Raw genomic sequence first — 23,630 nt, forward strand, 5'->3', positions numbered from 1 at the left:
ATGTCAGGACATCTGTCCATGAATTGAATCTCAAGAGAAGGTGGGTCATGCAACAAGCTAACGACCCTAAGCACATAAGTTGTTCTACCAAAGAATGGTTAAAGAAGAATAAAGTTAATGTTTTGGAATGGCCAAGTCAAAGTCCTGACCTTAATCCAATCGAAATGTTGTGGAAGGACCTGAAGCGAGCAGTTCATGTGAGGAAACCCACCAGCATCCCAGAGTTGAAGCTGTTCTGTACAGAGGAATGGGCTAAAATGCCTCCAAGCCGGTGTGCAGGACTGATCAACAGTTATTGGAAACATTTTGTTGCAGTTATTGCTGCACAAGGGGGTCACACCAGATACTGAAAGCAAAGGTTCACATACTTTTGCCACTCACAGATATGTAATATTGGATCATTTTCCTCAATAAATAAATGACCAAGTATAATATTTTTCATATATCAAAGACTCATTCAATATCATGCTAGCTGAATGGAAGTTATTGGATAGACCACAAAAAAAGCCAGCCAATATTATTTAATTATACCACGACAATGTTGAATTCTCAATGCTGATGTAAAAAATGTATGTAACTGTTGCAAAAAGTTTTACATGCGAGATGTTTGTTTAGTCTTTTTGGAAGTCATGTCCACTATTGGTACTTTGTAAAGGTCATGGGTAAAGATTCTGACTGGTGACTATTCAGATAAAAGTTTGTGTTATTCGTTCATAGATAAAAAAAAAAAAAAAAAAGGCAGCATTGACAAACTGCCATGATATTACATGAATTAAACACTTCTGTATGTGCCCTTATAGTAGAATAATGAACTTATTTTAACTTGTTGATAAATTTTCTAGTACAGTAAGCCCCATCATGTTCAGTCTTTGCCAATACACCTCATCAATAGTGTGGACTGAAGTTTGTTTTGATATTCTCCTGACTTGCAGTCCTCCATATGGCCAATTTATAAATATATAATTGTTAAATTATAGTCTACATAGTGTATTTTAAAGGAGAACTGAAGTCATTTTTAAACTTTCTTAACGTGTTATTCAATTACGTTTTTGGTTTTAGTAACCTTATATCGTGACTCGTATTGGCAACTAATTGCAATTAAATATTATACTTATCGGCCTATTCGGTTTTTAGCCATGTTGAATTTAGTTCATTTGGTCCACGGCAGGCGTCGCTTATCCGCGAGATCTTCACGAGACTTCGAAACGTGAAGTGTCAGCCAGGTGTCAATGCCACCGTTTTGAAAACTGTTTTCCAAACGAAATATTGCACATAAATGAGTTTAAATGATGATTACTGCCTACTTTTTTCAAACTTTCCTGATTGCTATCAAAACAACCAAAACTTCCAGCTTGATTACATCAGCATTCGAAAGAGGGCGCGCGTGCCTTTTGACAACGTTGGCAGATGTTGGTCACAGGGTTTGATTTCCACTGTACATTTTACTTCTGTCCTACGATGTCTCGCACAGGTCTCAACGAATCTTGTTTACAGCCATTGCTTTGACATATGGACTGATATATTACACAGCATATTTCAGACACTCATAACTTGCTGTAGCAGTGACAAAATGGCTATCAGAAATGCATTCCTATATTTAATAAAATGAGAAATAGAATTTTGATTAAAAAAAATTTGCCTTCAGTTCTCCTTTTAATATGTGAGGGACAATAAGCATATACGCTGCCCAGCCAAAGAAAAGGTGCACAGTCTAATATTTCACTGGACCGCCTTTGATTATGGAGTACATTCACTGTGGCATTGTTTTGAAAACCTTATGCAACGTCACAGCATTTATTTCCATCCAGAGTTGCGTTAATTTTTCACCAAGATCTCGTATTGATGACTGGAGAGTCAAACCACTCCATAAATGCTTCTCCAGCACATCCCAAAGATTTGGTTAAGGTCAGGACTCTGTCGCGGTTAATTCATGTGTGAAAAATGATTCTTCATGCTTCCTGAACCATCCATCCATTATCCATAACTGCTGATCCTGTGCAGGGTCGCAGGCAAGCTGGAGCCTATCCCAGTTGACTATGGGCGAGAGGCGGGGTACACCCTGGACAAGTCGCCAGGTCATTGCAGGGCTGACACATGGAGACAAACCACCATTCACACCTACGGTCAATTTAGAGCCACCAATTAGCCTAACCTGCATGTCTTTGGACTGTGGGGGAAACCCACGCAGACACTGGGAGACTCCTGTCAGCCACTGGGCTCAAATCCAGAACCTTGCTGTGAAGCAATAGTGCTAACCACTACACCACCATGCTGAACCACTTTTTCACAATTTAAGCCTGATGAAACCTCACATTATTGTTCTGGAATATGCCTGTGCTAGCAGGGAAGGAAAAAATCCATTGATGTGATGATCACGTGATCATTCAGTACATTCAGGTCATCAGCTGGCTTCATTTTATTGCCCCATAATGTTGCTGAGCCTCAATCTGACCAACTGAAGCAACCCCAGATCATAGCGCTGCCTCCAGAGGCTTGTACAGAGGCCACTATGCATGATGGATGCATCGCTTCATGAGCTTCCCTTCTTACCCTGACATACCCATCACTCAGGAACAGGGTGAATCTGGACTCATCAAACCACATGACCTTTTCTCATTGCTCCAGAATCCAATCTTTATGCTCCCTAGCAAATTGAAGCCTTTTCTCCTGATGAGTCTCACTAACAAGTGGTTTACTTATGGCCCCACAATTGTTTAATCCCAATCCTGTGAGTTCTCATTGCATTGTGTGTGCGGTATACTCTTACTTTCACTATTAAACATAGCTGTGAGTTCTACTGTTGATCTTTCTTTTACAATTCGATTTCACCAAGCATTTAAGTGATCTCCAAACACGGTCAGTCAAGATTTTTTTCCGAGCACGTTTCTTCCATTTGATGGTTCATCACTATCCTTCCAGGTTTTAATAATGCATTGGACACTTCTTAAGCCAATTCCAGCCATTTCAGTAATCCCCTTCACTGTTTTCTTTGTTTGATGCAAACCAATAATTTGACCCTTCTTACACACGACAACATCTTTTCCATGACAACGGGATACATCTTCCAACATGGTTGTTTAAGAAATGGGAAGCTACTCACTGCATCAGTGAGGTTTAAAAGAATTGTTGCCAGCTGAAACATACACTGTAAAACATTTCAAATTGGTTTAACTTGGAAATGCAAGTTCACCTGCTGCCTTGAAAATGCAAGTTAACTCAATTTGATGATTATCTTTGTTTCAACTCAGAAAAAGTCTCAATTAGTCAAGACAACTAAGGAATTCAAGTCTAACCTTTGAAAACCTGCACAGAGTAGTTCAAATTAAAACACTTTTCAGAGCTCATCTCATCTCATTATCTCTAGCCGCTTTATCCTGTTCTACAGGGTCACAGGCAAGCTGGAGCCTATCCCAGCTGACTACGGGCAAAAGGCGGGGTACACCCTGGACAAGTCGCTAGGTCATCACAGGGCTGACACATAGACACAGACAACCATTCACACTCGCATTCACACCTATGGTCAATTTAGAGTCACCAGTTAACCTAACCTGCATGTCTTTGGACTGTGGGGGAAACCGGAGCACCCAGAGGAAACCCACGCGGACACGGGGAGAACATGCAAACTCCACACAGAAAGGCCCTCGCCGGCCACGGGGCTCAAACCCGGACCTTCTTGCTGTGAGGCGACAGCGCTAACCACTACACCACGTGCCGCCACTTTTCAGAGCTCATTGAGTTAAAGAGAAAAAGTAAGTGGACATAGCAAGGCTGAAATGTTTTAGTGTTTTAATCAGTGCGTTAATTATCCAATCAAAGGCTCTTAAGTATGTGCTTATTTAAATCCATACATGCCAGGTAGTGTATTTTAAGAACTCCATTTCATTCAAGTGTAGATCTAAGACTACAGTCCTGGTGTTCAAATCTCAGCGGGACTGTACAGCATGTAATGTTTCACAGTTCAACACTGATGACCAGAGCTGCTGTTATACAACAGTTCACTTTGTAAAGGTGACTTTGTATGATCGTTTGTCATTGGCTTGGTTCCTGGATGGAGAGCTTGGCATGATGAAGTCTGCATTGGAACAGAAGGGCGTTTGACATTTAGCAGGTTGCAATTCCTCGCACAGCAGAATGAACTCCCACACTCTGAAAATTAGAGCCCGACTTCCAAATCACTCATAACAACCGCCTGCTTCGCGGCCAAAAGTGCCTTTATCTCTCTTGTTTATGCTTAAATCATGACGCAGGTTAAGTCTTTCTACTTAATAGGTGCAAAAATCCTGATTGCTTCCTTGGACTCCCAATCCAACATTCAAGTGAATACGTTCGCATCAATGATCATTTCAGTTTGTCAAGTTCCAGTGCACGTGGATACTTTCTGTGAACGATTGCTAGACACATATCTTTACAATAGTGCTCTGAGTCATGTTCAGAATACAAAATGTGAAGATGAGGGAAATGCAGATGAAGCAGCCTCCACTGACTCCAGGATGTAGAGTGTAGGATATCAGGATATCGACAGTATTATAAAAAGGAAATCCATCTGAACCAGTTAGAAACCAGCCCTGAATTTTCAGCAAATTGCAACTGTGTGAAATAGTAATTATTCTATCCACATTCACTGGATATGAGCAATCGCATGCTCTGATTGGCTACTCTACTATTATGATATCAGCTCGTATACCATGAGTAGAGAAAAATAAAACGGTGGAGCGTGTTGCTGAACCAACCGAGGATGAAATACAAACTCTACTCAAACAAAACCCCCAAAAATACAAAAAAAGCAACAAAATATGGAATAAAAGTATTTGATGGTAAGAATGTATCTTTTTTTTCAAGAATTATTACAGCATTTTTCACAAACCGCTACTGTCATTCTGCTGGTTCGTTTACATTCTAAGCAGAAATGATTCTGTCGGACGTTTTGTATGAAGTTTTTATTTATCAAATTTGCAAAAAATAAAAATGCTCTGTTTCTCAAAATCCAGTGAATGTGGATAGAATAAAACAGTTATTCCACTTAATCTCGTTGTACATGGTTTATAGCCGACTCAGTGCTACGCGCCTCATCGGCTATCAGCTCATGTACGACTCGATTTCATGGAATGACTGTTAAATAGCATATGATTCATGAGCATGAGCACATCGCTGCTGTTTATTAACCCATAACAAAACTAACCTCACCCGGTAGCACTGATTTTAGTGTTATAACAACTGATTCAACCTCTGTTCTTTCAAGGTCATTAATACTAATGAGAACATTTTGTTTCATAAGTGTAGTGTAAAGAGACTAAATATCCGCCAAAAAGTGAAGAAAAAAAAAACCTTACAAAACCTTTCATTTGACCTTTCAGAAAGACCAAACAAAAGCTGTGATAATTAAAAGGTTAATTTTCTTAAAATAAATACCACTTGCTTGATATCGAATCAGTATCCTTGGCAAACCATGAGGTGAATTTTGTTCATCTTTTTATCTGCTGATTATCTTCCGATACGACGAAGTTATAACGAGGTTTCTTTTATTTCCTTTCTAGTTCTGATTAGTTCCGAAGTTTATCAAGAAATAGAACGGGTAATCGAACTTGATCAGGATAAGTGCTGATTGGTTCCAAACGCTGTGTCCTAAATCAATCACTCATTCACTATGCCCTACTCACTATATAGGGAATTACTATATAGAGGACTATGTAGTGAGCTCATTGATTAAATGATAAAACTACTTCTTTGCCGCGACCTTTTTTTTTCTTCTTTGCCGCAGCACTACTTTTCATGATGCATTGTGAGATACTTTGAGTGCACTATATAGGGTATAATAATGCTCATGATACATTCGGACAGCACTACAAAATGGCAACCTGACTATATAGTCCACTATGTAGTGAGTAGAGAGTGATTTGGGACACATTTGGGACATTGGGACACCATTTGCTCCAAAAACGATTTTGACTTTTTTGGCGACCTTGACCGGATGACCTTCAAAATGTTGGAGGTTCTATTTGAGACCAACGCCCATCTATCCTGAAAGTTTCATGAAGATTTGGTCCAGCTGTTTTCCCATAATGTTGCTGACAAAAAAACAAACAAACAGAGAAACCCCACCGAAAACAATACCTCGCCCCCGGTGGACTCCGTCTCCGGCGAGGTAATAATCAGGACTGATTACATTTGAATTAATAATGGTAATATTTGGATTTAAATGAATAACTTGAGGGATATATAAAATGCATTTCATTTTAGAATTAGCAGCAACTTGGACCGTTTAAACAGCATCTATGGTTGTATAAGAAAAACCCTCAGGCTTGTAAGTTTTATGAATGTATTGTTATGTAACTGACAATTAGTTCATGCTGTATCCCAAAATCTTAAAAAATAAATAAATAAAATGATTTTTTTCGTTAGTTACTAAGCTGCTGCATATTAAGTATGCATGTACTGGCAGCTTCTGCTTCTCATTCAAATTTTATTACTGTTCCCTGAAGGCATTTAGAGTTTTCCTCATCAGAGTCATCCCAAGCTCAAATTATCTAAACTAGACTTTGTTTGTGCTTCTTAATATTCATTTCATGCCTGTTCCTTCCAAGTTCTTTGATTTATTTGGTTAAAGCAAAATCTTTAATTGTTAAAAAAATAACTACATAAAAAGCAGTAATGTTCATCTTTATTTGGCATCACCACCGCTTCCGCAGGGTACTTTGGATTCAGTTAGGTTTTGTTTATGTATTTTTTTCTTTTTCATAAATGTTCTGTTTGTATTGTCACTATATTCCCAGAGTCATGAGTCACTCCTCTGGTCACTCCTCCTCAAACTCTGCAGTGATGTTGGTGTTTGTGGTGTACTTACTTACCCAGAGCTCTTGCCTTCTCCATGCTGAGTACGGACTTGTTAGTCCTGTTTTGTGACACATCTCTCTCGAGTTCTTCATTTGCAAAGAAAAGCTCTTGTTACAACCAAAAAAGGACAAAAAATATAATAAAAGAAACCGAGCGTTTATTCAATTTATAGTCACCAAAGTTGTTTGTAGCCATAAAACCCATATAGAACAGCTGTTTGGAGTTTTAAAGCAGATGTGATTGGGTTATTGATCTGCTGTGGGTTTCCCAAAAGCCTCTTAACTAGGAGAGAGTGTTCATTGTGCTGCTTGCGCTACCATTTAACGATGATCTTTGTGCTGCGATGCTTTTGGGAAACTCAGACCTGGTTAGTAGATCTTTAATGTTGGCAGAAAGATAAGGCGATTGAAAATGGAGTGGTTGGTCCATTCATCCTAACTCTGAATTGTGAAGTCTAAACTCATAATTAAGTCATTTTTGAGTTTGGCACGTTCAAGTTAAAAAATGGAAAAAAAAACAACAGGTGCCTCCATGAAAATGTGTGCTTTGTTAACAACACGCTAATGTCAGGTTTCACGAGTTTATATTTACTTTCTCAAAACAGAGAACTGTATGGTCAAATTTATAGATTTAACCAACTATGGTGTCTGTTGATTGATCTAAAATAAATACTTCTATAAACTCCATTTAAAGAGCGGCCATGCATCTAACTAAGGGTTGAGGAGACCTTCCCAAATTTCGAAGTTGGGGGGTTCTTTGGGTTTTTCCAGTTGGAAGTCTGCAGTTCAACTCATGAACACACGTGTTAGTTAGTTAAGGGTTCTTAGCTGCTTAAATGGGTTCTACTTGGAAACAGTCTGTGAAAGATCCTAAATAAAACCCTTCAACTCTTTACACAGGGACGGCACGGTGGTGTAGTGGTTAGCACTGTCGCCTCACAGCAAAAAGGTTCTGGGTTCGAGCCCAGTGGCCAACAGGGTTCTTTCTGTGTGGAGTTTGCGTGTTCTCCCCGTGTCTGCGTGGGTTTCCTCCGGGTGCTCCGGTTTCCCCCACAGTCCAAAGACATGCGGGTTAGGCTAATTGGTGGCTCTAAATTGACCGTAGGTGTGAATGTGAATGGTTGGTTGTCTCTACAATGGTGCTTGAAAGTTTGTGAACCCTTTAGAATTTTCTATATTTCTGCATAAATATGACCTAAAACATCATCAGATTTTCACACAAGTCCTAAAAGTAGATAAAGAGAACCCAGTTAAACAAATGAGACAAAAATATTATATTTGGTCATTTATTTATTGAGGAAAATGATCCAATATTACATATCTGTGAGTGGCAAAAGTATGTGAACCTTTGCTTTCAGTATCTGGTGCAGCAATAACTGCAACTAAACGTTTCCGGTAACTGTTGATCAGTCCTGCACACCGGCTTGGAGGAATTTTAGCCCATTCCTCCATACAGAACAGCTTCAACTCTGGAATGTTGGTGGGTTTCCTCACATGAACTGCTCGCTTCAGATCCTTCCACAACATTTCGATTGGATTAAGGTCAGGGCTTTGACTTGGCCATTCCAAAACATTATTCTTTAACCATTCTTTGGTAGAACGACTTGTGTGCTTAGAGTCGTTGTCTTGCTTCTCTTGAGATTCAGTTCATGGACAGATGTCCTGACATTTTCCTTTAGAATTCACTGCTATAATTCAGAATTCATTGTTCCATCAATGATAGCAAGCCGTCCTGGCCCAGATGCAGCAAAACAGGCCCAAACCATGATACTACCACCACCATGTTTCACAGATGGGATAAGGTTCTTGTGCTGGAATGCAGTGTTTTCCTTTCTCCAAACATAACGCTTCTCATTTAAACCAAAAACTCCTATTTTGGTCTCATCTGTCCACAAAACATTTTCCAATAACCTTCTGGCTTGTCCATGTGATCTTTAGCAAACTGCAGACGAGCAGCAATGTTCTTTTTGGAGAGCAGTGGCTTTTTCCTTGCAACCCTGCCATGCACACCATTTGTTGTTCAGTGTTCTCCTGATGGTGGACTCATGAACATTAATATTAGCCAATGTGAGAGAGGCCTTCAGTTGCTTAGAAGTTACCCTGGGGTCCTTTGTGACCTCACCGACTGTTACACGCCCTGCTCTTGGAGTGATCTTTGTTGGTCGACCACTCCTGGGGAGGGTAACAATGGTCTTGAATTTCCTCCATTTGTACACAATCTGTCTGACTGTGGATTGGTGGAGTCCAAACTCTTTAGAGATGGTTTTGTAACCTTTTCCAGCCTGATGAGCATCAACAACCCTTTTTCTGAGGTCCTCAGAAATCTCCTTTGTTTGTGCCATGATACGCTTCCACAAATGTGTTGTGAAGATCAGACTTTGATAGACCTCTGTTCTTTCAATAAAACAGGGTGCCCACTCACACCTGATTGTCATCCCATTGATTGAAAACACCTGACTCGAATTTCACCTTCAAATTAACTGCCATCCTAGAGGTTCACATACTTTTGCCACTCACAGATATGTAATATTAGATCATTTTCCTCAATAAGTAAATGACCAAGTATAATATGTTTGTCTCATTTGTTTAACCGGGTTCTCTTTATCTACTTTTAGGACTTGTGTGAAAATCTGATGATGTTTTTGGTCATATTTATGCAGAAATATAGAAAATTCTAAAGGGTTCACAAACTTTCAAGCACCACTGTATGTGTCTCAGCCCTGCGATGATCTGGCGACTTGTCCAGGGTGTACCTCGCCCATAGTCAGCTGGGATAGACTCCAGCTTCGGCATGACCCTGCACAGGATAAGCGCTTACGAATAATGGATGGATAGTATAATTGTTCACTAGATGCTAAGAAAAAAAAGTTAACTCTAGAACTACAAAGGGCTCTTTGATTTGTCACTTTGGGATAACCTGAAAACTGCTCTCATCAGCTCTTATCATGGAGGGTTTCAGGTTGAACCCCTTTAGGTAATTATCCAGACACTCTCAGAAAATAAAGTACATTATGGTACCTTTAGGCTTGTCACTGGGTCAGTACCCTCGAAGGTACTTATTTGTACCCTTTATATACTGCTTGAGAACATGTATGTACCTTTTTGGCCCTAAAAAGGTCCACGTAGTTACCTGGAGGTCCAATAATGGGCCCTAGGGGGTACATTTGTGTAGATTGTACCTTGGGGGACAGAAATGGACTCCTACTGGACCCCTATTTCTAACAGTGGAGGAGCTTTGAAGAATACTTTGTTTCTAAGAGTTAATCATTGAGTTCCTGTGCTGTTCTTATGCAGTACTTTGGGACTGTTTTAGTCTGTACATTTCTAACACTGCTCTATGTTGAGACAGTGGAAGAGTCAAACAGCAGCAACTGTGAAGCCCAACGGGATTAAATGGCTTGCTTCAATGGTTTTCATCATGGTCACTCCAGCCACCAGTTCTGGGTTTGGTTGTTTCTGTTGGACAGGCTGTGATTCAGAATTTTAAGTGTCTCGAGTCCTGACACTCTGATTGTTCTCCCAACACTGCTGATGCTGCAGCACACAGGACCCGTACCGTAACTGCTGAAGCAGGTCTTCCAGACACATCTGCATGAGATGACCTTTTGTTTCATATAAATATCCATCTCTCTTTTTTACAGCGTCTTGATATTGGTCTGTTGTTGTTTTTTTCCGTTGTGAGTGTTTGATACCAGCTCCCATCCTGCACCTTTTGACAACACTCTCCGAACTGCACCTGAGCTCTGAGCAGGCGCTCCTTACTGCATTACTCATTCATGTACTTTCTGACAATTGCACACTAGGGATTGCTTCACAGCCGTGTGCTCAGGACCAGGGCTATGTTTTGTTTCAGCTCTCCTTCTCACCTGCCTTTCTCTATTCTTCTTTGCTGATTTTTTTTTTTTTTTTTACCTCTCTCATCACAAGCTCCCTGTCACCTGCAGTTTGCTAAAATGGATCTGACAGCCCAGAGGGACTTCACAGCTCGGCTGAAAAGAGTGGTTTTGGCCGAGTGTCAGTTCCCTCAACGTTTTTCTCCCTTTCACCATAACACATCTATCTTATGATACACAGGTGCTCACACATGAAATGCAAATACATAAATAAATGAGGTCTTATTTTCTGCTGCATCTCACAGAATATTTCACAATGTCAGACTCGGTAACCAGGCAGTACTGATGGATTTGTGTGCAATTAAAGCCAGTAGCAGAGTCATGGTAACTGTTTTACAGAGCTGGAGTCCTGTCAAGGAAATCACCACCATCGACTGATTTGTCTGGAGCTTTACTGAGTCTGAATGTGGTTTAGGGTTCAATATCACTTCACTACTGTCTAAATAAATACAACTGATATGGTATCTTACCTATTACAGGACTTTAGAATACTTTGAAGATACTTTGTGTGTGTGTGAGAGAGAGACAGAGAGATAGAGACACACAGAGAGAGAAAGATTGAGTGAGACAGAGAGAGAAAGAGATTGTGAGTGAGACCGAGAGGGAGAGACGTACACACAGAGGTTTTGTGTGTGAGAGAGAGAAAGAGAGGTTGTTTGTGCGCGCGAGAGAGAGATTGCGAGTGAGTGATGTGCGTGTGCACACAAAGCGAGAGAGGGGGGGTGTGTGAGAGAGAGAGAGATTGTGAGTGAGACAGAGTGTGAGAGAGACGTACACACACACACAGGTTGTGTGTGTGAGAGACACAGAGAGAGAGAGAGAGAGAGAGAGACACACGCACAGAGGTTGCGTGTGAGAGAGACACAGAGAGAGAGACATGCACAGAGGTTGTGTGTGTGAGAGACACGCACAGAGGTTGTGTGTGTGAGAGACACAGAGAGAGAGAGAGAGACACGCACAGAGGTTGTGTGTGTGAGAGACACACAGAGAGAGAGAGAGACACGCACAGAGGTTGTGTGTGTGAGAGACACAGAGAGAGAGAGAGACACGCACAGAGGTTGTGTGTGTGAGAGACACAGAGAGAGAGAGAGACGCACAGAGGTTGTGTGTGTGTGAGAGAGTGACACCGAGAGAGAGAGAGACACGCACAGAGGTTGTGTGTGTGTGTGTGAGTGACACAGAGAGAGAGAGAGAGAGAGAGAGAGACGCACAGAGGTTTTGTGTGTGTGTGTGTCCATGTCCACATGGACACACTACATGTCCAGCGCTCACACACATTTTCAATACATGTCTAACGAATGGTAGAGTGCCAGAATCATGGAAGGGTGCTCTTATCCACAGGATACCAAAGAAGGATAATATTCCCGATGACCCATCCACATGGAGGGACATTTCATTACTACCTACAATTTACAAAGTTTTTATGAAATGCTTACTGTCGCGCATACTACCCTGGCTCACTGAAAACAGAATCCTCTCTCCACACCAAAAGGCATACATTAATCGTCAGGGTATGCAGGAGCATGTGTTCTGTCTAAAAACAGGAATTGATGACTTTAAACATGATTCGAGCAAATTCTTCGCTGTCTTTTTGGACTTTCGAGATGCGTTTGGCACCCTGCCTCATAGCATTGTGACTCATGCGCTGAAAGAAATAAACATCCCTCAGGTCTACATAGACATAATCACTGATGTCTACAAAACATCCTTCATTCAGGTGATCTGTGGCAACACCCTAAGCGACCCAATCCCATTGGAAACAGGGATTAAAACCGGGTGTCCCTGGAGTGCAATAAACTTCATTTTAGCCATCGACAACTGGCTGAAGTGGATGGCCCAGTGCGCACCTGAAGGGGTGCGCTCTCCAAGGCCCGTACAGGGATACACCGATGATGTACAGATTGCCTCAAGAAGCAAGACTGTAATTCAGAACATGCTCACCCGTACAGAACAATTTTTGGTGTGGTCCAAATTACAGGTCAAACCAACGAAGTGTGCTGTTTTTTACGAGAGACGTAGTGGAGGAAACCGCTGGTACCACGCAAAATCAGACAAATTACCCGCCTTCTCAATATTGAAAGAACCATTACGAGTCTATTCCCGTCATGAAACATACACATACCTTGGCCATAAATTTAATGTAGCAGGTGACTGGGAAGAGCAGCTGTCAGAACTCACTAGCGACTACGCAAGCAGATTACATCTCATTGACTCAGCTCCTCTACCCATCATGATGAAGGTACAAGCCATCAGAGAAATAGCTCTTTCAAAAATCCAGCACCTCTTCGCAAACATTCATATACCACAAAAAACTCTGATTGAAATGAACAACATAACAGTTCGAACTGTCAGACACTGGTTCGGATTAAATACACATTCAACCAGGGATATAATCTTTCAATCAAAGAAGGAGGGAGGTCTGGGTGTCCCAAACATTGAGTGGATTTACACCGCCACCAGAACCAACCATCTTCTTAACATGCTTGCCAATGACGATCGGAGCATCAGGGAGATGGCCCGGGTCTCAGTGTTTCAGCACTTGGAGCGACGCAAGGTTCCAGTCACACATGGTGACGCGCAGTTCCTCGGATTCCGGAAAAAAGATAATGGCAAATTAGACATAAAAGCAACTGGTTTTGGTGTGAGGTCAGATTGGCTTGATCTAAATTATCTATGTAACCGCATAAACATACACTTGCGGTGGGCCAAACTAGACGGTGCAGAAATAACACCTAACGATAACATCATAACAGATCCGCTCATCTATCCCTGCGCAACATACATACAAGACGGCAGGGAACAAGAACTGCCTGCAAAATGTGCGCGGGCTTTCATCCTGCAGATGGCGCGATCACGGAACGCTCAACATTGGACCAGCTTAAAACTGCAAGGGAAACTGGCAGGGTTGGCCTTTGCAGACCATGCACTATCCCACTCTGTGCTGTCTAATTTTGCTGTTGGAGAGGATATATTAATTTTTGCCATTAAAGCTCGCCTTCAAGTCCTCCCAACAAAATATAATCTAGCCACCTGGTATCCATCCAATCAAGACCCATACTGTATTCTCCATACCTCCACTCGTGAAAACGAAACAATAGCACATGTCCTTAATGGCTGTCATTTTTACAAGGGCCTTTATACAGCTAGGCATGACCGATTGGTTGACATAATTGCAGATAGCATTAAAGGAACATCTGAAGCGCCCATCAGTATGTATAAACATAGTGCTGTGCAAATTGCGTGGTTTAACTCTGACATTACTAATGTACTATTAGATAATTTCCCAAACACTCCAGATATAATCATCATAGACAAAAACAATAGAATAGCAATAATTGTGGAAGTAGGTTGCTCTTTTGATCTGTATATGGACACATGCTTTAATTATAAAATGTTGAAATACCAGCCACTTGTCAATACTATCATGGGCTTTGGATTTCAATGTAAACTAGTTGTTCTAGTATTTGGGAGTCTTGGACATGTACACAAACTTGTTCTATCAGGAATGCAACTATGTGGGCTACGAAAAACAACCGCAAAGAGACTGGCGAAGTACTGTTCCATATCTGCCATAATAGGTAGCTTGTCTATTTGGAGACGGAGATGTCATATTTTTCCATAGATATTGTTGGATTGACTAATTGAATGATCACTTTTACAAATCTGCAGTGGTTTCCAGTAATGTTTGGATCTGTGGATTTTTCTTGTGCTGTGATCCAAATAAAAGTACTAAAATGTGTGCGTGTGTGTGTGTGTGTGTGTGTGTGTGTGTGTGTGTGAGAGAGAGAAACACCAAGAGAGAGAGAGACACACACACACACACAGAGGTTGTGTGTGTGTGAGAGAGACACCGAGAAAGAGAGACACGCACAGAGGTTGTGTGTGTGTGTGTGTGTAAGAGAGACACTGAGAGAGAGACACACACACAGAGGTTTTGTGTGTGTGTGTGTGTGTGTGTGTGTGTGTGTGTGTGTGTGTGTGAGAGAGACCCCGAGAGAGAGAGAGACACACCGAGGTTGTGTGTGTGTGTGTGTGTGTGTGTGTGTGTGTGTGTGTGTGTGTGTGTGTGTGTGAGATTGAGTGAGACACCGAGAGAGACATACAGAGGTTGTGTGAGTGAGAGAGAGAGAGATTGTGAGTGAGACACACACAGAGGGTGTGTGTGTGAGAGAGAGATTGTGAGACACCGAGAGAGAGAGAGAGACACAGAGGTTGTGTATGTGAGAGAGAGATTGTGAGACACAGAGAGAGAGAGAGAGAGAGAGATTGTGAGTGAGACACCGAGAGGGAGAGAGAGAGAGATTGTGAGTGAGACACCGAGAGAGAGAGAGAGAGAGAGAGAGAGATTGTGAGTGAGACACCGAGAGGGAGAGAGAGAGAGAGATTGTGAGTGAGACACCGAGAGAGAGAGAGAGAGAGAGAGACAGAGGTTGTGTGTGTGTGTGAGATTGTGAGACACCGAGAGAGAGAGAGAGAGAGAGACAGAGGTTGTGTGTGTGAGAGAGAGAGATTGTGAGTGAGTGAGTGAGTGATGCGCACGCACATACAGGTTGCCAAAGAAAGCTATTGTCAGTGCAATTGAATTTCGTTCATATTTCAGTAGGCAGTGAAGAAATAAGGTGAATAAATGTATAAAAGTCAATGACTAAGTGCTGAATGTATTTTGGTGTGTTATATGCATCATTTCCCATCCTGCCTCTTTACTCCATCCCTCTCTCCCTCTCTCTGAAGTGAAGGAACATATGAAGGAACATATTTCTTATTTCTTATGCTTACCATATTCACTGACTCATTTCCCCTAGTAAACTGCAGGATAGTTGTTTTTCTAAATCTTCAGTAACTTTTCTTTGCTCTGAAGATGTCTGTCTAGAGCCAGTTGTCTTCCTCTCATTTACATGATGTCATTGTCTAATAATGCTTTTTTAATTTCTCTTGTTCTTATTGAAGTGTGGATATGGACCTGAATGTGCATTTACACTGCATGGTATAATCGACAGTAGGTGTTTATGAGGTTATAAAGATGACATAATTGCACATGTTTCAGTCTTAGGAAGGATTTAGTCATTCTAGTGTGCAGATCCAGCACAGCTGAGTGGGTGACCTGCCTGGGTTTGTGTGCCCCATTTAGACCAAGAAGACTCCCGTTGGCTTCACACTGAGAGTAATGCTCTACTGCTCTCTAAAGGTGTGTTTGTTGTAATGCAGATATTCACAGCACTATCAACCATCTAATGGTGGAACATGTCAGTAAATACTGTATGGGCTGTATGTGCTCAGGTGACCACCACCAAGTGTGGTTTATACCAAGGAGATGGAGCATCACTGGCACAGTACAAGTGCATATGGATACAGATTCGAGCTATTACCAGTCAAAACTGAAAGAGACACTGATCCACTGATTCAGCTAATCAGCAGGTACCTCAGGATGTCATTCATTCAAATTGAAGAAATATGGTTTCAAATACGGCAGCATGGTGGTGTAGTGGTTAGCACTGTCGCCTCACAGCAATAAGGTTCTGGGTTCAAGCCCAGTGGCCAACAGGGGCCTTTCTGTGTGGAGTTTGCATGTTCTCCCTGTGTCTGCGTGGGTTTCTGCCGGGTGCCCCACAGTCCAAAGACATGCAGGTTAGGTAAAGTACCCAACCACTGGGGTTGTACAAGATAGTGCATGCTTAAAGGGCATATTCTGGACCAATTTCGTGTTTTTTTATATGAAAGTATGTCCCTTTACACCAGGGGTCATCAAACTTTTTTCTCTGGGGGCCACATTGTCATTCCTGACTGTGATGGGGGGCCGGGGTCGGGTCAGCTATATAACATAGAATTGTATGACCCAGACAAATATGACCACCAGCAGGCTTCATTGTGTAGTAGAGATTACTAGCCTGGCACAGCCATCCCCACTACTATATTCCCCACTACTATATTCCCCACTACTATATTCCCCACCACTATATCCCCCACTACTATATCCCCCACTACTATATCCCCCACTACTATATCCCCCACTACTATATCCCCCACTACTATATCCCCCACCACTATATCCCCACCACTATATCCCCCACTACTATATCCCCCACTACTATATCCCCCACTACTATATGCCACACTACTATATGCCCCACTACTATATCCCCCACCACTATATCCCCACTACTATATCCCCCACTACTATATCCCACACTACTATATCCCCCACCACTATATCCCCACTACTATATCCCCCACTACTATATCCCACACTACTATATCCCCCACTACTATATCCCCACCACTATATCCCCCACTACTATATCCCCCACTACTATAATCCACACTTGATTCCTGGCACATATTTGTTTATCTTTACTAGTGGTTTGCAAAAGTAGTAATCGAGTCTTCACACTTTGTTTTAATTTGAAATACCACAGATATTCCATTTATTTATTTTCTAATAAAAATAACATCAAAGCTGTCAAGGTAAGAAACATCTGCCTAGTTGAGGTGACTGACACTGGTGAAGGTGAGTGGAAAATTATAAATTGTAGGTAGGCCTGTTGATATTATTAATAATAATAATTGTGTGCAGCACTTAATAAAGGTCAAATAAATAGGCCTATAAAATAAATACATTTAAAAAAACAGTGAAATTATAATAATATGAGCAATAGATCAATAGATCACAGCAGTTGTGCTGTGTCCTGCACGTCATTGCTCTCATCCATGGCCAAAGCAAAAAACTCGGATTCTGACGCTTTCTCATTCAGCTGGTCATACACGTTGTCCCCCAAATCTTCGGTTTGCCTGGTCATAGTAGGTGCGGAGAGACTCCCCGCGTTGAGCGCATCCTTCTTGCCGGGACACACCTCCTCGGCCACAGCAAGCATGCATACTTTAACAAAGTCCCCATCAGTAAACGGCTTTCCATGGGGAGCTAGTAGGTGAGCTACCTTATAGCTAGCTCGGACAGCAGCCTGGTTGATCTGGGTTTGGTGAAGGAATACATTCTGTTGTGCAGCCAGTCCGCATTTCATCCTCCGAATCCTGTCTTCTCTTGTTTGCCCTCGCAAACTAGCATACTCTTTGTGGCGGGTTTCGTAGTGACGACGCAGATTATATTTTTTGAAAACTGACACACTTTCTTTACATACAAGACAAACTGCACGGTCCTTACACTGAACGAAAAAATAATCGGTGGTCCACTGTTCTTTAAAAACTCTGCACTCTCTGTCAGCTTTTTGCTGACCGCTCGCCATTTTGCTGTCCTGAACACTGACAGTTCTCCGCGCGTGCGCTGCCTGTCACTGCTTGATCGCGAGCATATGACGAAAATTCGGAAAGTATGAATAGTTTATTTTATAACTAAATATCAATTTTAATTGATAAAATCAACAAAATACAAGATGCAGACATGTTATTATTTGCCAAAAAGCAATTTTAAAAAATAGGCCATGACCACTTTTGGGGATTGCCTCATAGGGCCGGTTCAAGTGGTGGGGTGCAGAGGGGCTGGGGGGCCGGTCAAAGGGGGGTGGCGGGCCGGAGTCGGCCCACGGGCCGGAGTTTGATGACCCCTGCTTTACACACTCATCCAGAAGGGTAATTTTGCACAAAGCCATCTGTCTACAGCAGAAAAAAATAAAATAAGGCGCGTCTGGAAAAATCCCAAGGGAGTCTGGAGCCAGATTCGTGACGTCACCTGCGGAAGCGCCAGCAGGCTGCGCGAGCTTTGCACGGTTTCAGTGCACAGCCTGTGTAGTCCAAGCGCTCCCATTTCTCTCTCGTTGTCCGGTCTTTTGGAGAACGATGAGTACTAATCCCATCAAGATTGGTGTTGCTACACCCTCCTACGATACATCTCTTAACCATTTTAATAATTACGAGATAAAGTTGAAGAAATTTGCAGAAAACCACCAGGTCGTTTTCTCATAAACAAACCAGCGCTGATGTAGGATTCAGAGGGAGGTGTCCCGCACGCGACGTCACGAAAATCAGTTTGCCGAGAAACCCAAATGCCAAGTTTTTTCAGAGGTGGACCAATTCGCCTCAAATGGCTTGATTTCAACTGAATTTTTCTGGTATTGCGCAAGGTAAAAAAATTTGCACAAAATGCAAAATGTGACAGATATTTGACCAAATATAAAACAGGAGAATTACATTGATCTTGCTCCTGAATTTACCCGTGATATGCACTTTAACACCGATCCCAAGCCCAGATAGATTGGGGAGGGTTGCGTCAGAAAGGACATCCGGTATAAAACCTATCTGCCAAAAACGAAGGCCTAGTGTAAGATTAGTTTGAGGTAAACAGGTTATTAACCTTCTGAAAATAAAGTCAATTTTTATTATTACACTGATATTTACCATTCACTGTTTTCTAGCTATAACCAAAAAAATGTATCTTGATTCAACAATTCAATTAATTAACAATCCAAACTATATAATCCAAGTGTGTCTAGATTGAGCTGAGCATTTGAAACCATTAGATCTTGATGGTAACATTAGAAAATTGAATTAATTATTTAGTGGAAACCATTAGACCGATTCCCATTAGAAGGTGTGATCATAAATAGTAAAAAGAGGGTAAGTGATGAGGATAGAGTGAACTTACATGCAAGCACTAATTTGTAATTGTCCATGTTATTATTGAACTGGGATTATGTTGCGAAGGTGAAGGTGGGACAAAAAATATTCAAGACTGCACGATAAATGTATAGAATGAATATGTTGATTCAGCAGCCATTCACCAATGTTTTAGATAAAAATTCACCATAGTGATGTTCACTGATTCCCCCCACCCCTCATTTTTGTGCTTTATTTTTGCCTCTAGAACTTAGATAACTAACCTCGTACCTAATGTCCATGTCGCAACTGACTTACACGTTCACACATTCACTACTTCAATGTTTTTGTGTTGAGTGTCTTAAATGTACAGTGCCTTGAAAAAGTATTCATACCCCTTGAACTTTTTCACATTTTTCCACCTTACAACCACGAACTTAAAAGTTTTTTTTATTGAGATTTTATATGATAGACCAACACAGAGTAGCACATAATTGTGAAGTGAAACGAAAATGATAAATGGTCTTCAAAATTTTAAACAAATAAAAATCTGAAAAATGTGGTGTGCATTAGTATTCAGCCCCCTGTACTCTGATACCTCTAAATACAATCCAGTGCAATCAATTGCCTTCAGAAGTCATCTAATTAATTAATAGAGTCCTACTGTGTGTAATTTACTCTCAGCATAAATACACTTGTTCTGTGAAGGCCTCAGTGGTTTGTTAGAGAACACTGAAGAACAAACAGCATCATGAAGACCAAAGAACTCACCAGACAGGTCAGGGATAAAGTTCTGGAGAAGTTTAAAGCAGGGTTAGGTTATAAAAAAAATATCCCGAGCTCTGAACATCTCAAGAAGCACTGTTCAATCCATCATTCAAAAATGGAAAAAGTATGGCACAACTGCAAACCTACCAAGACACGGCCGTCTACTTAAACTGACAGAGCGAGCAAGGAGAGCACTGGTCAGAGAAGCAGCCAAGAGGCCCATGATCACTCTGGAGGAGCTGCAGAAATCCACAGCTCAGGTGGGAGAATCTGTGCACAGGACAACTATAAGTCGTACACTCCACAAATCTGGCCTTTTTGGAAGAATGGCAAGAAGAAAGCCATTGTTGAAAGACAGGCATAAGAAGTTCCGTTTGCAGTTTGCCAGAAGCCATGTAGGGGACACAGCAAACATGTGGAAGAAGGTGCTTTGGTCAGATGAGACCAAAGTTGAACTTTTTGGCCTAAATGCAAAGCGCTATGTGTGGCGGAAAACTAACACTGCTCATCGCCCTGCACACACCATCCCCACTGTGAAACATGGTGGTGGCAGCATCATGCTATGGGGATGCTTTTCTTCAGCAGGGACAGGGAAGCTGGTCAGAGTTGATGGGAAGATGGATGGAGCTAAATACAGGGCAATCCTGGAAGAAAACCTGTTGGAGGCTGCAAAAGACTTGAGACTGGGAAGGAGATTCACCTTCCAGCAAGACAATGACCCGAAACATACAGCCAGAGCTACAATGGAATGGTTTAGATCAAAGAATATTCATGTGTTAGAATGGCCGAGTCAAAGTCCAGACCTAAATCCCATTGAGCATCTGTGGCAAGACTTGAAAATTGCTGTTCACAGATGCTCTCCATCCAATCTGGCTGAGCTTGAGCTATTTTGCAAAGAAGAAAAATTTCAGTGTCTAGATGTGCAAAGCTGGTAGAGACATACCACAAAACACACACACACATCACACACATCACATTATCTCTAGCCGCTTTATCCTTCTACAGGGTCGCAGGCAAGCTGGAGCCTATCCCAGCTGACTACGGGCGAAAGGCGGGGTACACCCTGGACAAGTCGCCAGGTCATCACAGGGCTGACACATAGACACAGACAACCATTCACACTCACATTCACACCTACGGTCAATTTAGAGTCACCAGTTAACCTAACCTGCATGTCTTTGGACTGTGGGGGAAACCGGAGCACCCGGAGGAAACCCACGCGGACACGGGGAGAACATGCAAACTCCACACAGAAAGGCCCTCGCCGGACCCGGGGTTCGAACCCAGGACCTTCTTGCTGTGAGGCGACAGCGCTAACCACTACACCACCGTGCCGCCACCACAAAACACTTGCAGCTGTAATTGCAGCAAAAGGTGGCTCTACAAAGTATTGATGCAGGGGGGGCTGAATACTAATGCACATCACATTTTTCAGATTTTTATTTGTTTAAAATTTTGAAGACTGTTTATCATTTTCGTTTCACTTCACAATTATGTGCTACTCTGTATTGGTCTATCACATAAAATCTCAATAAAAAACTTTTAAGTTCGTGGTTGTAAGGTGGAAAAATGTGAAAAAGTTCAAGGGGTATGAATACTTTTTCAAGGCACTGTACATGACTTGGTTCAGCATTATGTTAATTATGTTCTTGTGTTGTATCTCCATAAAATGCAAATCCCTGCTGTGGAGGCAGGACAAAAGACTATAAATGGACAGAGAGCAGAAAAAACAGATGGAGGGTTCAAAAACACATGGTGAATTGTGGGATGCTGATTCACATTTTCTCTCCTACTGATTTCATCTTGTTGGCAAAATCTTGTGATGTTCATTCGCTGTCAAAAACAGGCTGACAGAATCAACGTCTGTCAACATATTTACTATTCTGAGCTACAAATGCATGTCTTCTTCCTCTTTGCTCAAAAGAACAGTGTCAATGGTGGCAGCAGCGAGGGGGCACGACCGCTGGGGGGGGGGACCCCCGATTTTTATGTTGGGTGGGGCTGTGCCCCCCCAAGTTACGATGGGAGTCCTTTGACTATTTACAAGGAAGAAAAGGAGCGAGTAGTGTGAATAAACAACCCGCTGCGCGCCTTTGTTTTCCCTTATTAAATCCCACTGCGTCCCTTCATCCCGGTGCCCCAGTGGCATCCCTTTGTACTGTAGGTTGGTAGCACCCATTCGCACCAAAACCGATGCAGATTAGCCTGGCTGTGATGTCACCAATTGTCTCTGCTTTCCGGGATTTTCATTATTTGGCTCACGCAGAACTGCAAAACCCATCACTTGTAGTAGACAAGCTGATTTATGAATATTCCGTGGACTAATTAACCCATTGCTGTGGCAACTGTTTAGACATGTCTGGTCTCCTTGGGTACTCGCACCAAAGCGGGGACCCTGTGACAGCAAGGCTATGACAGTGTTGCTACATTTGTATCTGACTGATAGCGCATGTCCTGTCCGGATGGCTAGATAGCGTTCACGAGGCGGACAAGCAGTTTTGGGCACCCAAAAACTTGATGCTGCTCTAGATCTACATGAATCCGCTTGCTGCCCTGACCACTCACTGAAAATCAGTATGAAGAAAGAAGTCCTTCCCGTGCCATATGGCGCATTAGGTGGTGCCGATCTCCAGGGAGGCTAGTCCTCTGGTAACTGCGAGTTGGCCTTGTGGTTAGCATGTCCACCTCTCGATTGGGAGATTGCGAGTTCTACTCCTGGGCGGGTCATACCAAAGACCACCATAAAAATGGTACCTACTGTCGTCTGGCAAGCCATGCTGCAATACAGATGCAAGTGGGGAGTCAAACTCTCATGGAGTATGAAGAGGAGTTTCAGACAAATATCCACTGCAAACTTTTTGGGCTTGACAAAGGTACCAAAGTTGCTTGATGATAATGAGGTAAATTTTTTTTTTTAACATCCCAAGTCAAATTTCGGTGGCATGGTGGTGTAGTGGTTAACGCTGTCGCCTCACAGCAAGAAGGTCTGGGTTCGAGCCCCGTGGCCGGCGAGGGCCTTTCTGTGTGGAGTTTGCATGTTCTCCCCGTGTCCGCGTGGGTTTCCTCCGGGTGCTCCGGTTTCCCCCACAGTCCAAAGACATGCAGGTTAGGTTAATTGGTGACTCTAAATTGACCGTAGGTGAGAATGTGAGTGTGAATGGTTGTCTGTGTCAGCCCTGTGATGACCTGGCGAATTGTCCAGGGTGTACCCCGCCTTTCACCCGTAGTCAGCTGGGATAGGCTCCAGCTTGCCTGCGACCCTGTAGAACAGGACAAAGTGGCTAGAGATAATGAGATGAGATGAGAAGTCAAATTTCGCAAACCAAGAAATGAATGACTGTTTACTCGCACTGAAGACTAAAGGAAAGACAGTTATTCATGCTCTTGCTTTATACCACATAGCTGAGCAGGTATATAAATCTATTAGCTCTTTAATTCAACAAGGACATTGAGGACAAATTTTCTTGTGTTTTGTTTGTGTGTGTGGTGGGAGATCCATGAGAAAACTAAGGGAATGTAGTTTTTCCAATTTACCGATACAGCCCCAATAGAGAGATTAAACTTACCTTTACTCCACCAAAATCTGCCTCTCAAA

This window comes from Neoarius graeffei, chromosome 14, assembly GCF_027579695.1.
Source record: "Neoarius graeffei isolate fNeoGra1 chromosome 14, fNeoGra1.pri, whole genome shotgun sequence".
NCBI classification, from domain to species: Eukaryota; Metazoa; Chordata; class Actinopteri; order Siluriformes; family Ariidae; genus Neoarius; species Neoarius graeffei.